General features: G+C 49.3%; 1 long non-coding RNA gene across 1 annotated transcript; it reads left to right on the forward strand.

Annotated features, from left to right (window-relative positions):
• The first annotated feature begins 1,733 nt into the window (after positions 1–1,733).
• LOC138100547 (uncharacterized) lies at positions 1,734–9,339 on the forward strand. The gene is made up of 2 exons (XR_011146842.1): positions 1,734–2,255; positions 3,700–9,339. It is a non-coding gene; the product is annotated as an uncharacterized lncRNA (long non-coding RNA).
• Positions 9,340–12,989: the final 3,650 nt, after the last annotated feature.

Here is a 12,989-nt window from a genome sequence, read left to right on the forward strand (position 1 = left end):
GACATCGTTCCAGGCAGCCTGTACTGAGCATGTGGCTCCTGAGTGGGGTTTGTTGTTTAGGAAACCTGCTCCGGCTTTTCCATTCTTTCCTTCCAAACAGGAAAACTTCTCCTGGGGCTGTGTGCAGGCAGAGCCCTGAGGAGAGCAGGTGGCACATGGTGCGCTGGGCTGGGACAGCCAGCTGCAGAGCTCAAGGGAAGAAGCCCAAAGTGTCACAATGGCTCCGTGCCTTCACATGCAACACCTGGGTCACAATGGTCTCCTTGATTCCATGAGGCCCCACTGTGTCACAATGGCTCCTTGGTTCCATCAGGTTCCGCAGTGTCACCATGGTCTCCTTTGATCCGCATTGTCATCATGGACAATTGGTTCCATGAGGCCCCGCAGTGTCACAATGGTCCCTTGCTTCCATAGGTTTGATGTTGTAACAATGGACTCCTTGCTTCTATGAGCTAGCCTGCTTTTTGCAGAGGTGTCTTTGGTTCCCACAAGGCCCCGCTGTGTCTCAGTGCACCCTGGCTTCCATGTGGATCTGGAGTATCACAAAGGCTCCTTGGTTCCACCAGGTCCTGCTGTGTCACAATGGGTCCTGTGGTCCCTGAGGCCCTCCAAAGTCATCATGGAGGCTTGCTTCCATGAGGTTCCATTATGTGCCAGTGGTCATCTTGGTTCCAGGAGTTTCCTTGGTGTCACAATGCTCTCCATGCTTCCATGATTCCCCACAATGTCCCAATGCTCTCCAGGCTTCCATTAGGCCCTGCTTTGCCACAATGGTCCCCTTGTTTCCATGAGGCCCTGCTGTGTCACAATGGACCTATGGTTCCATGATGTTGCGTGGTGTCACCGTGCTCTTCTTGAATCCGCAGTGTAACCATGAACCATTGGTTCCGTGCGGCCTGGCCGTGTCACAATGGGCTCCTTGATTCCATGATTCCCCACGGTGTCACAATGGAGCCTTGTTTCTAGGAGGTTCTGTACTGTCACAATTGCCTCCTTGATGCCATCAGCCCCTGCAGTGTCACAATGGCTCCTTGGTTCCATGAGGAACACAATAGCTTGGCATAAGCATTGAGCAACAGCTGCTGAACACACCTGGCAACATCTGCTTGCATCAAAAAAGGGGGGGTCAAGCTGAGAATGGCACCAGCAGCTTCCATCTGTACCAGACACCCAGGGAAAGGACAGGCTGTGCCAATTTGGACAAATGTGGAGGAAAATATCCTCTGATAGAAGGCAGGTTACACCCAGCCCTCCCCCAACAGGTTCGGGAAAAAAGAATTTTCCTGGGAAGAAAGTGAAAGAGATAAAACCTATTTTTTTAACAAACACACAGGAAAAGGATACCAATGCTAAATATTAAAACCTCTCGCTGTGGAGAGAAACCTGGGATAATTTGAGAGTCCTTCCGTGTTTCGGTGGGGTCTCCTGAAACATCCATAGACAGCGAGGCCCGTGCAAAGAAACAGGGAGCGATTCTTGAGAGAAGTTTCAGAGCTCTTTCTTCTCCAGCCACATGGGCGGGGCACTGCCAAAGAACTGAGCAATCACGGGACAACCAGGGCCCTCCTCACACAGGGCAACACAAAATAAGCAGTGCTGAACAGGATTAGGGCACATGTGAGCAGGGAGACCCCCGTGCCCAGGCCATGCCTCTACCCCAGGGTCCCCTCTCCCATGACCTCATGGCAGGGGGGAGGAACCCCAACACTTCCGTAGGTGTAGTCTCTTGTAGAGAGCTTATCTGAGGAATGGCTGCGCAGCAGAGGACATGATAAGATAGAGCCTTGCAGGATGTAGGAGTTAGCCTGTCGTGGGAAAAGGGGTTTCTTATCATCAAGGTGTCCAACAGGACACAAGCCAGAGCAGATTGGAATGAAGAAACCATCACCGCGGGGTGTGTTGTTCCCACGAGAGAAGATGACCAATCGTGAGCTCAGGTTTTGCAATATGTATGAGCTGTTTAAGTGTTGTATAAATAAGAGATGAAAAGACAATAAAATCGAGGCTTGCCGATCATGAAATCATGAGCTTGTCTCCCGCGCCTTTCCCGACATCTGACGCCCGAACAGAAGGCACGTCATGTACCCCCCCCTACCCCCACTTCCACAAGGAAAGGTGCGTTGGGTTCAGGTCCTGCAGCTAGAGGGACGGCAATAAGAGCGGAGAACAACTGTTTCCGTCTCCGTGCCCGAACGACCACACCGGTGGGTTCGCTGATACGTGCTGCCGAAGCCTGGAGGGCTAGCAACGGTACCGTAAGTATGGATAGGCAAGCAGCACAGGATTTATTTAAAGCTTTTCTTCTTAAGCGTCACTTTAAAGCTTTTAACTTAGAAAAAGACCTCCCTTCCCTACTAACTCACGCGCGTTCTTATGGTTTCTTTAAGGACCCTCACAGCATTCACGAATTAGCAGAATGGCGGAGGTACGGGGATGAACTTTTTAGCCTTGTTTTAGACGATGATAAGTCAGCCAAGAAAATAAGCAAACTTTGGAAAGCAGTTCATAATGAGTTACTGTTAGTGCAGGCAGAGAAGCAAGCAGTCATAGGTTTTAAGACAGCGCATTCCCGTAACCAAGATAATGACTCCTCGGTTTTCCCTACAGCCCCCAACCCCCCCGCCTTTGCCACTATTGAGATTCCTCCAGAGCCACCCCCCACTGACAGTCAATCCCCCGCGCTGCCTAACCCCCTGCCTGCCCCCCCACCTTCCGCTTCAATCGCCGTTTCTGCATTAACCCCCTCATGCCCGCCGCTGCCGCCCGACCCCTCTAATGCCACGGAGCCTGTCCCTGGGGCAGAATCTGACCCGGCGGAGGCTATGGCAGCAAGGAGGAGAGAGTTGTGGCAGGCGCTTGCCCGAGACGGCATGGAAAGGGGAGATTCCGAGCTCCTAGCAGCGGCACAAGAAGCGATGGCTTTCCCTGTTGTTTTCACTACTAATGCGCAAGGGGGTCAGAACGCGCAGTTTGCCCATCTCGACTGGAAACTCCTGTCCCAGCTGAGAGCAACAGTCAGTAACTTTGGGGTGTCTAGTGAACCAGCTAAGCAGATGTTAGATTATCTTTTTAATGCCCACATTCTCCTGCCTGCCGATATCCTGGCTATCACGAAACTCATTTACACCCCCTCTCAGAGATTGCTTTTTGAGGCAAGGTGGAGAGAGGAAGCGGCAAGTAGCACTAATCTCCCCAGACCCCAAGGGGATCCCTTAACAGGCCTTACTGTAGACGAGCTTATGGGACAGGGCCTGTATCTCAGAGTTGAAGCTCAAGCTGGACTAGGGCCACATAAACTTAGGGAGGCAATGGCAGTAGCTAAGAGAGCAATAGATAAAGTCAGGACATCGGGAGGGACCCCCCTATATATGAGCATCAAGCAGGGTCGTGATGAATCGTTAAGCTCCTTTGTTGATAAGGTTATGGATGCTATCTCTAGGGCAGGGATACCCGATCATATGCAAGATGCTATTTTAAGACAGTGCATTTTGCAAAATAGCAATCCTGCCACTAGATCTCTGATTACCTCTATACCTGGTGATTGGACCACTCAGGCATTACTAGATAAAGCTGCGACCTTGCCCTCAGGTGCTCAAGCCTTTTTAGTCCACGCATTAGAAAAGCTGGGGGAGGGATTGAAGGAACAAGCAGCTAGTGCTCAGACGCAGGTAATGGCCGCCCTTGCTCCCCTCCAAGCAGCAGCCACGCGCCCCCGGTTGCCTCCAGAGAGAAACAGAATGAGATGCTATCGATGTGGCCAGTCGGGTCACCTTCGTCGGGAGTGCTCAGCATCCGGAGTTTGGTGCAACAAATGCCAATCCAACACGCATAACTCGAATGCCTGCCGCAACAAGAAGCAGGGAAACTCCCGGAGCAGCGCGTCCAGCAGCCGCGCAGGGACACAAGTAGCAGCTGCAAACCCTTGCCCTGCCTCCAGCCAGCAACAAGTGGCAGCATCGGCCTGGACTTGGCAGCCTCAGTAGACTGTGATCTCCTGACGTCTGAAATCCATAACATCCCTACAGGACTCACAGGACCCATCTGCCTCAATGGTACACCAGTAGGAGGCTTGATTCTTGGCCGATCATCTGCCACTGCCCTAGGACTGTTCGTTCAACCAGGCGTGGTGGACGCTGACTCACAGGGTGATATCTTCATACTGGCTTATACTGTTCATCCACCTGTAAGGATTCCTAAAGGCCAAAGACTAGCTCAATTTGTACCTTTGCCTCAAGCCACACAAGGCATGCAACCCTTGCAGGCTCAACCAAATGCTCATACAGGCTACGGCTCAACTGGGGAACTAACCTTGCTCACCATCGATCTTAATAGCCGTCCACGGAAGCCGTGTGCCCTAACCTATAAAGGAGAAACAATCACGTTACAGAGCCTCCTAGACACAGGGGCAGACTCCAGCATTGTCGATGTGAACACATGGCCCTCACATTGGCCTCTTCTGCCAGCAATGACAGCCATCACTGGTGTCGGAGGAATGAAACTAGCACACAAATCTCCACTGATAACTGTAGAAATTGAGGGCAAGAAAACTACCGCAACCTTTTCTATCGCCCCTCTACCCCCCACAGTTGACTGCCTCATTGGAAGAGATGTATTGGCCCAAATGAGTTTTGTGCTTACCGATGATCGCCATTTCTGCTAAGGGCCGTTGCTTGGAATTTCCCGCTGCCACTAAGATGGACTGACAATAACCCTGTAGTGGTTAAGCAATGGCCTTTAAAACGGGAAAATCTGCTTCAAGCACACGCTCTAGTCAATGAGCAGCTTCAACAAGGACATCTCAAGCCGTCGACAAGCCCATGGAACACCCCAATTTTTGTCATCCAAAAGAAAAATGGCACGTTTCGTCTGCTACAAGACCTTCGAACTGTCAATGCTCGTATGGAGCCTATGGGAGCGCTGCAGCCAGGACTCCCTAATCCAGCAATGTTGCCACAAGATTGGCCTCTTCTCATTATTGACTTAAAAGATTGCTTTTTCACAATTCCACTACATCCAGATGATACAAAGCGATTTGCCTTTTCATTGCCTGCTCTCAATCGTGGTGAACCAGACAAACGTTTTGAGTGGACTGTATTGCCGCAAGGAATGCGCAACTCTCCCACCATATGTCAATTGTATGTCGATGCAGCATTACAGCCACTGCGACAAAAGTTACCTCAGACCATCATTTATCATTATATGGATGATATTTTGTTTGCGCAGAAGAAGCCTTTTGACCAAACAGAAATTCAGCTTATTACCTCCTCTCTTCAAGAATGGTCTTTAGTAATAGCTGCTAACAAAATTCAAATATCCTCCCCGTGGAAGTATTTAGGATGGGTCATCACCAATCAAAGAGTGAAGCCTCAAAAACTGCATATCCAAGCCTCAATCACCACTTTAAATGATGCTCAAAAACTGTTAGGTGATCTGCAGTGGTTAAAGCCAATAGTAGGAATCCCTAATGTTCTTTTAGACCAGCTCCGTCCCTTACTAAAAGGATCAGATCCATGCACACCGGTACACCTAACGCCGCAGCAGCAAGAAGCTCTACAACAAATCACCACCTGTATCACAGACGGTTTTGTTTCGCGTCTTAATCCAGACATCCCCCTCTCTCTTACTATTTGGAATTCTGAAACTCACCTCTTCGGCGCAATTACGCAGCTAAAGAAAACGGGGGAGCTGACGGTTTTAGAATGGATATCACCACAGTTGCAGCAGCGAAAAACTATTACCACAAAACTTGAAAATTTGGCTAATTTAATTAAGAAAGGACGTTTGCGCATTCTGGAAATTGGAGGACAAGAACCTGAGTGCATCAATCTCCCGATGGAAAAACCTGCCTTGGACTGGTACTTGCTAAATTCTTCATCACTCACGGAAGCGCTGTTGTCCTCAGGAGCCAAAATTCAGACTGGTCCCCTGTTTCCCAAGGCATTACAGTGGATAGGAGCATGGAACTGGATTTCAAAACCCTTGCGAGAAGATAAGCCTATCCACAATGCCATTACTGCATTCACAGACGCCGGAAGAAAGACAAGGAAAGCAGCCGTCGTATGGAAACAAGACCAGCAATGGCATCAGCATTTAATAAACGCCTCGTCAGATGATACCCTGCAAACCTTAGAATTACTTGCAGTCGTTTGGGCAGTAACCCACCTCACAGGACCCTTAAACGTAGTTTCGGACTCGCTGTATGTAGTGGGCGTCGCCTCAAGAATTGAGGATGCAGTCATTAAGGAAGTACAAAACAAAAGGCTTTATGAACTCTTTCTGCAACTAAAACGCGCCCTAAGAGAACGGTCACACCCCTATTCCATTCTCCATATTCGCAGCCACATGTGGAATGAAGGCCTGGGTGAAGGAAACGAAAGAGCAGATAAACTTGTCTCGCTTGCCCAAAATATTCTCCCGAAACAAACAATGGCGCGAGAAAGCCATGCTATTTTTCATCAGAATTCCAAAGGCTTGTCAAGGGAATTTGGTATCCCAATTGAAGAGGCAAAAGCCATAGTTAAAGCGTGTCCCGTGTGCAGTTTCCACAATAAGGGGCTAGGTTTAGGAGCAGGTGTTAACCCCAGGGGCCTAAAGGCTAACGAAATTTGGCAAATGGATGTCACTCATGTCGCCAGCTTTGGACGGCTAAAATATGTTCATGTTACTATAGACACCTATAGTCATTTTATGTGGGCAACTGCTCAAGCAGGAGAAACAGCCAAACATGTTGAACGCCACATGAATAGCTGTATTGCTATTATGGGAGTCCCTATAACAGTTAAAACAGACAATGGGCCCGCCTATTGCAGTATGCGAATAGCCAAATATATGACCCAATGGAATATTGTCCACAAAAGGGGAATTCCTCACTCCCCCACGGGTCAAGCAATTGTGGAAAGAGCACACGGTACATTAAAACAGTATCTAGAAAAATATCCTGACATTCCTAATACCCAAGACAAACTACTGAAATGCTTATTTGTTTTAAATCATCTTTGCATTTTTGGAGATAGACAGTCTCCTCCTGCCATAATCCATTTTACCCCACCTTCTAATCCGCAACCAGAAGTGTGGGTCAGATTTAAAGACCCCCAGTCAGGATTATGGCAGGACCCAGCCAAAGTTTTGTACTGGGGCAGAGGTTATGTTTGTGTTTCTACCCCGACAGGACCGCAGTGGATCCCTGCCAAATGGACTAAGCCAGCTTATACGCAGGGACAGTCCGCGACAGAGGAAGAAGAGACGACTCCAACAGGTGGTCTCACAAGTGCTACATAACACCGAAGAGGAATTCCATACTAAATTTCTAATAGACTCTGAACGGGAAATTGAAGAGACCCTCATTCCCCGATTATACGCGGACTTTTTGCCACATTGCCAACGCTCATGCATTGTTTGTTATAATTGTTGCCATTTAAGCTCGGGTTAGAATTCATTGCAGAGGTTGTAATTTACAGTGGTGGATCTTTCAGCGACAAGTGTCCACAGGGTTAAGGTGTCTCAATTGTGAGTTTCAGTGGAATCGAGCATCAGCTCAGGAAAATCTTGGTAAACTAACGGGAGTACCTCTAGATCAGAGTTTAGCGTTACTAGAAAATATCAAAGACCTCCACCTACGAGAATTGCGGTGGGAATTAAAGCATATTAGCTAACAAACGTTCCGCTATCCTAGAAGCCCGTTGCAAGACAGGCCTTGATGTCCCAGAGCTGTGGCAGGTTAAACCCCGTGACTGGGACAATGTGTGCCGCCGGTATACTCGCCGTATTGGGTCTTCTAAGCGTCCCAGGCACTTTGGCCCTCAAGCATAGATACCCTCCTAAGCTATTCGATCCAAGGCAAAATGTTTGGGTATCTTTGGCACACGAATTAAATACAACTACGTTCTGTGCCAGCTTAGCTACCCCAAGTACTCCTTTTCTTACGTGCCTAATAGGAGTCCCCCTAACAAATACAACTTGGCTCCATTTCAGGTCAGCCGCCAATGATACAGGGTTCCGATCAGGCCGAATTACTGGCAATAACATCATTGAAAGTTTCGAGCAGTATGATGTATGGGATGACCGCCTCCCATTCGGGCCTGAGCCGCAAGAGATTGAATTGATTGATTCTTTAAACGCCACTAGTTGCTTTTATATAGATAGCAGAAATTCACACTGCTCTGAAGGCACGCATACCAACTGCTGGAAAAATGTATCTACTCCTACTTGGTTGTCTCCCATAGGGAACAGTTTAGAATGGGAAAAATCGTGGTGCAACCACACTGGTAGGACACAGGAAAAACCTGCACCAGGCACAGTCATACCCAGAAGGCTGCCCCCTGGATATTTTCTAATTTGCGGAAATCGTGCTTGGTCCGGCATCCCTACCTTGCCCGTTGGCGGTCCGTGTACAATCGGACAGCTTAGTTTAGCCCTTCCACAGCACCACCCAAATAAAACCCACCCCACCAGATGGCGCAGAGACCTATCCCAGACCCTCCAATCAAATTGTGATGATGAATTGACCTTGTGGAACAAGTGGGAGGTAATTTTTTCATCACTATTTTTGCCTGGAGGGGCAGCAGCTCGAGCTCATCGCAATATAGAGAGATTAAGCTGCTGGGTAGTGAAGCAAGCAAATGGAACAAGTAGAGTACTGTCCGCACTTGCAGATGATTTAAGCACAGTCCAGCATGCTGTATTACAAAATAGAGCTGCTATTGATTTTCTGTTGTTAGCTCATGGACACGGGTGTGAAGAATTTGAGGGATTATGCTGCATGGATCTAAATGATCATTCTCGCTCTATTCATGCAGAGATTCAACAGCTTATAAATCACTCTCAAAAAATTAAGGAAGATACAGGTTTCTTTGGCCTAGATGGGCTGGTCAGTGAACTGGGATTGGGTGGTTGGGTAAGAAGCATGGTAAAAACATTGTTTCTCTTATTGATTATGGTTTTGGTAGGATTAGTCCTGTTCAGCTGCGCTCTAACTTGTATCAAGAGGGTACTGCTAAAAACAACAACTCTGAGCATGATAGCACATAAAGAAAACGGGGGAAGTGTAGAGAGCTTATCTGAGGAATGGCTGCGCAGCAGAGGACATGATAAGATAGAGCCTTGCAGGATGTAGGAGTTAGCCTGTCGTGGGAAAAGGGGTTTCTTATCATCAAGGTGTCCAACAGGACACAAGCCAGAGCAGATTGGAATGAAGAAACCATCACCGCGGGGTGTGTTGTTCCCACGAGAGAAGATGACCAATCGTGAGCTCAGGTTTTGCAATATGTATGAGCTGTTTAAGTGTTGTATAAATAAGAGATGAAAAGACAATAAAATCGAGGCTTGCCGATCATGAAATCATGAGCTTGTCTCCCGCGCCTTTCCCGACAGTCTCTCTCCTCCTCCTTGCAGCTGGCTCATGGGCCCACATTCAGGGCCCCCACCTCGGGAGAAAATTCTCCCAATGTGGTCTGATGTGGAAACAGTCAAGAAGAGAAGAAGGGAAAAAAACCCCCAAAGTCCCAGGAAAACAAAGTTCAACTCTCCATCTCCCTCCAGGGAAAAGGAGCTGAAAACTGGCTAAAAAGAAACAAGGTTGCTTCCTTCGCTCTTGCTGCAAGCAGGATGCAGAGGAGTGTGTATGTGTGTCCTTGAACAAACGCTCTGAGAAGTTTGTCCGGTTTTTTTTCCTCTCCCCCCTCTCAGGCTCAGTTGAAAGGCACAGAAATGCACAAAGTTCACTTCTGGGCATAGAGCAGCGATAGGGGATACACATGATAAAGTCACCCCAAGACACAGGGACAGAGAATTCAGTGGAAAGACTCCGAGAATTCTGCTCCCAGAGATCATTCATTCCTGCTCACACTGACCCTTGTAGAAAGGGGACATCGTTCCAGGCAGCCTGTACTGAGCATGTGGCTCCTGAGTGGGGTTTGTTGTTTAGGAAACCTGCTCCGGCTTTTCCATTCTTTCCTTCCAAACAGGAAAACTTCTCCTGGGGCTGTGTGCAGGCAGAGCCCTGAGGAGAGCAGGTGGCACATGGTGCGCTGGGCTGGGACAGCCAGCTGCAGAGCTCAAGGGAAGAAGCCCAAAGTGTCACAATGGCTCCTTGCCTTCACATGCAACACCTGGGTCACAATGGTCTCCTTGATTCCATGAGGCCCCACTGTGTCACAATGGCTCCTTGGTTCCATCAGGTTCCGCAGTGTCACCATGGTCTCCTTTGATCCGCATTGTCATCATGGACAATTGGTTCCATCAGGCCCCGCAGTGTCACAATGGTCCCTTGCTTCCATAGCTTTGATGTTGTAACAATGGACTCCTTGCTTCTATGAGCTAGCCTGCTTTTTGCAGAGGTGTCTTTGGTTCCCACAAGGCCCCGCTGTGTCTCAGTGCACCCTGGCTTCCATGTGGATCTGGAGTATCACAAAGGCTCCTTGGTTCCACCAGGTCCTGCTGTGTCACAATGGGTCCTGTGGTCCCTGAGGCCCTCCAAAGTCATCATGGAGGCTTGCTTCCATGAGGTTCCATTATGTGCCAGTGGTCATCTTGGTTCCAGGAGTTTCCTTGGTGTCACAATGCTCTCCATGCTTCCATGATTCCCCACAATGTCCCAATGCTCTCCAGGCTTCCATTAGGCCTTGCTTTGCCACAATGGTCCCCTTGTTTCCATGAGGCCCCGCTGTGTCACAATGGACGTATGGTTCCATGATGTTGCGTGGTGTCACCGTGCTCTTCTTGAATCCGCCGTGTAACAATGGACCATTGGTTCCGTGCGGCCTGGCCGTGTCACAATGGGCTCCTTGATTCCATGATTCCCCACGGTGTCACAATGGAGCCTTGTTTCTAGGAGGTTCTGTACTGTCACAATTGTCTCCTTGATGCCATCAGCCCCTGCAGTGTCACAATGGCTCCTTGGTTCCATGAGGAACACAATAGCTTTGCATAAGCATTGAGCAACAGCTGCTGAACACACCTGGCAACATCTGCTTGCATCAAAAGAGGGCGTCAAGCTGACAATGGCACCAGCAGCTTCCATCTGACACAGACACCCAGGGAAAGGACAGGCTGTGCCAATTTGGACAAATGTGGAGGAAAATATCCTCTGATAGAAGGCAGGTTACACCCAGCCCTCCCCCAACAGGTTTGGGAAAAAAGAATTTTCCTGGGAAGAAAGTGAAAGAGATAAAACCTATTTTTTTAACAAACACACAGGAAAAGGATACCAATGCTAAATATTAAAACCTCTCGCTGTGGAGAGAAACCTGGGATAATTTGAGAGTCCTTCCGTGTTTCGGTGGGGTCTCCTGAAACATCCATAGACAGCGAGGCCCGTGCAAAGAAACAGGGAGCGATTCTTGAGAGAAGTTTCAGAGCTCTTTCTTCTCCAGCCACATGGGCGGGGCACTGCCAAAGAACTGAGCAATCAAGGGACAACCAGGGCCCTCCTGGCACAGGGCAACACAAAATAAGCAGTGCTGAACAGGATTAGGGCACATGTGAGCAGGGAGACCCCCGTGCCCAGGCCATGCCTCTACCCCAGGGTCCCCTCTCCCATGACCTCATGGCAGGGGGGAGGAACCCCAACACTTCCGTAGGTGTAGTCTCTCTCCTCCTCCTTGCAGCTGGCTCATGGGCCCACATTCAGGGCCCCCACCTCGGTAGAAAATTCTCCCAATGTGGTCTGATGTGGAAACAGTCAAGAAGAGAAGAAGGGAAAAAAACCCCCGAAGTCCCAGGAAAACAAAGTTCAACTCTCCATCTCCCTCCAGGGAAAAGGAGCTGAAAACTGGCTAAAAAGAAACAAGGTTGCTTCCTTCGCTCTTGCTGCAAGCAGGATGCAGAGGAGTGTGTATGTGTGTCCTTGAACAAACGCTCTGAGAAGTTTGTCCGGTTTTTTTTCCTCTCCCCCCTCTCAGGCTCAGTTGAAAGGCACAGAAATGCACAAAGTTCACTTCTGGGCATAGAGCAGCGATAGGGGATACACATGACAAAGTCACCCCAAGACACAGGGACAGAGAATTCAGTGGAAAGACTCCGAGAATTCTGCTCCCAGAGATCATTCATTCCTGCTCACACTGACCCTTGTAGAAAGGGGACATCGTTCCAGGCAGCCTGTACTGAGCATGTGGCTCCTGAGTGGGGTTTGTTGTTTAGGAAACCTGCTCAGGCTTTTCCATTCTTTCCTTCCAAACAGGAAAACTTCTCCTGGGGCTGTGTGCAGGCAGAGCCCTGAGGAGAGCAGGTGGCACATGGTGCGCTGGGCTGGGACAGCCAGCTGCAGATCTCAAGGGAAGAAGCCCAAAGTGTCACAATGGCTCCTTGCCTTCACATGCAACACCTGGGTCACAATGGTCTCCTTGATTCCATGAGGCCCCACTGTGTCACAATGGCTCCTTGGTTCCATCAGGTTCCGCAGTGTCACCGTGGTCTCCTTTGATCCGCATTGTCATCATGGACAATTGGTTCCATGAGGCCCCGCAGTGTCACAATGGTCCCTTGCTTCCATAGGTTTGATGTTGTAACAATGGACTCCTTGCTTCTATGAGCTAGCCTGCTTTTTGCAGAGGTGTCTTTGGTTCCAACAAGGCCCCGCTGTGTCTCAGTGCACCCTGGCTTCCATGTGGATCTGGAGTATCACAAAGGCTCCTTGGTTCCACCAGGTCCTGCTGTGTCACAATGGGTCCTGTGGTCCCCGAGGCCCTCCAAAGTCATCATGGAGGCTTGCTTCCATGAGGTTCCATTATGTGCCAGTGGTCATCTTGGTTCCAGGAGTTTCCTTGGTGTCACAATGCTCTCCATGCTTCCATGATTCCCCACAATGTCACAATGCTCTCCATGCTTCCATTAGGCCCTGCTTTGCCACAATGGTCCCCTTGTTTCCATGAGGCCCCGCTGTGTCACAATGGACCTATGGTTCCATGATGTTGCGTGGTGTCACCGTGCTCTTCTTGAATCCGCAGTGTAACCATGGACCATTGGTTCCATGCGGCCTGGCCGTGTCACAATGG

Source organism: Aphelocoma coerulescens, unplaced genomic scaffold (assembly GCF_041296385.1).
Source record: "Aphelocoma coerulescens isolate FSJ_1873_10779 unplaced genomic scaffold, UR_Acoe_1.0 HiC_scaffold_103, whole genome shotgun sequence".
In the NCBI taxonomy this organism is placed as follows: Eukaryota; Metazoa; Chordata; class Aves; order Passeriformes; family Corvidae; genus Aphelocoma; species Aphelocoma coerulescens.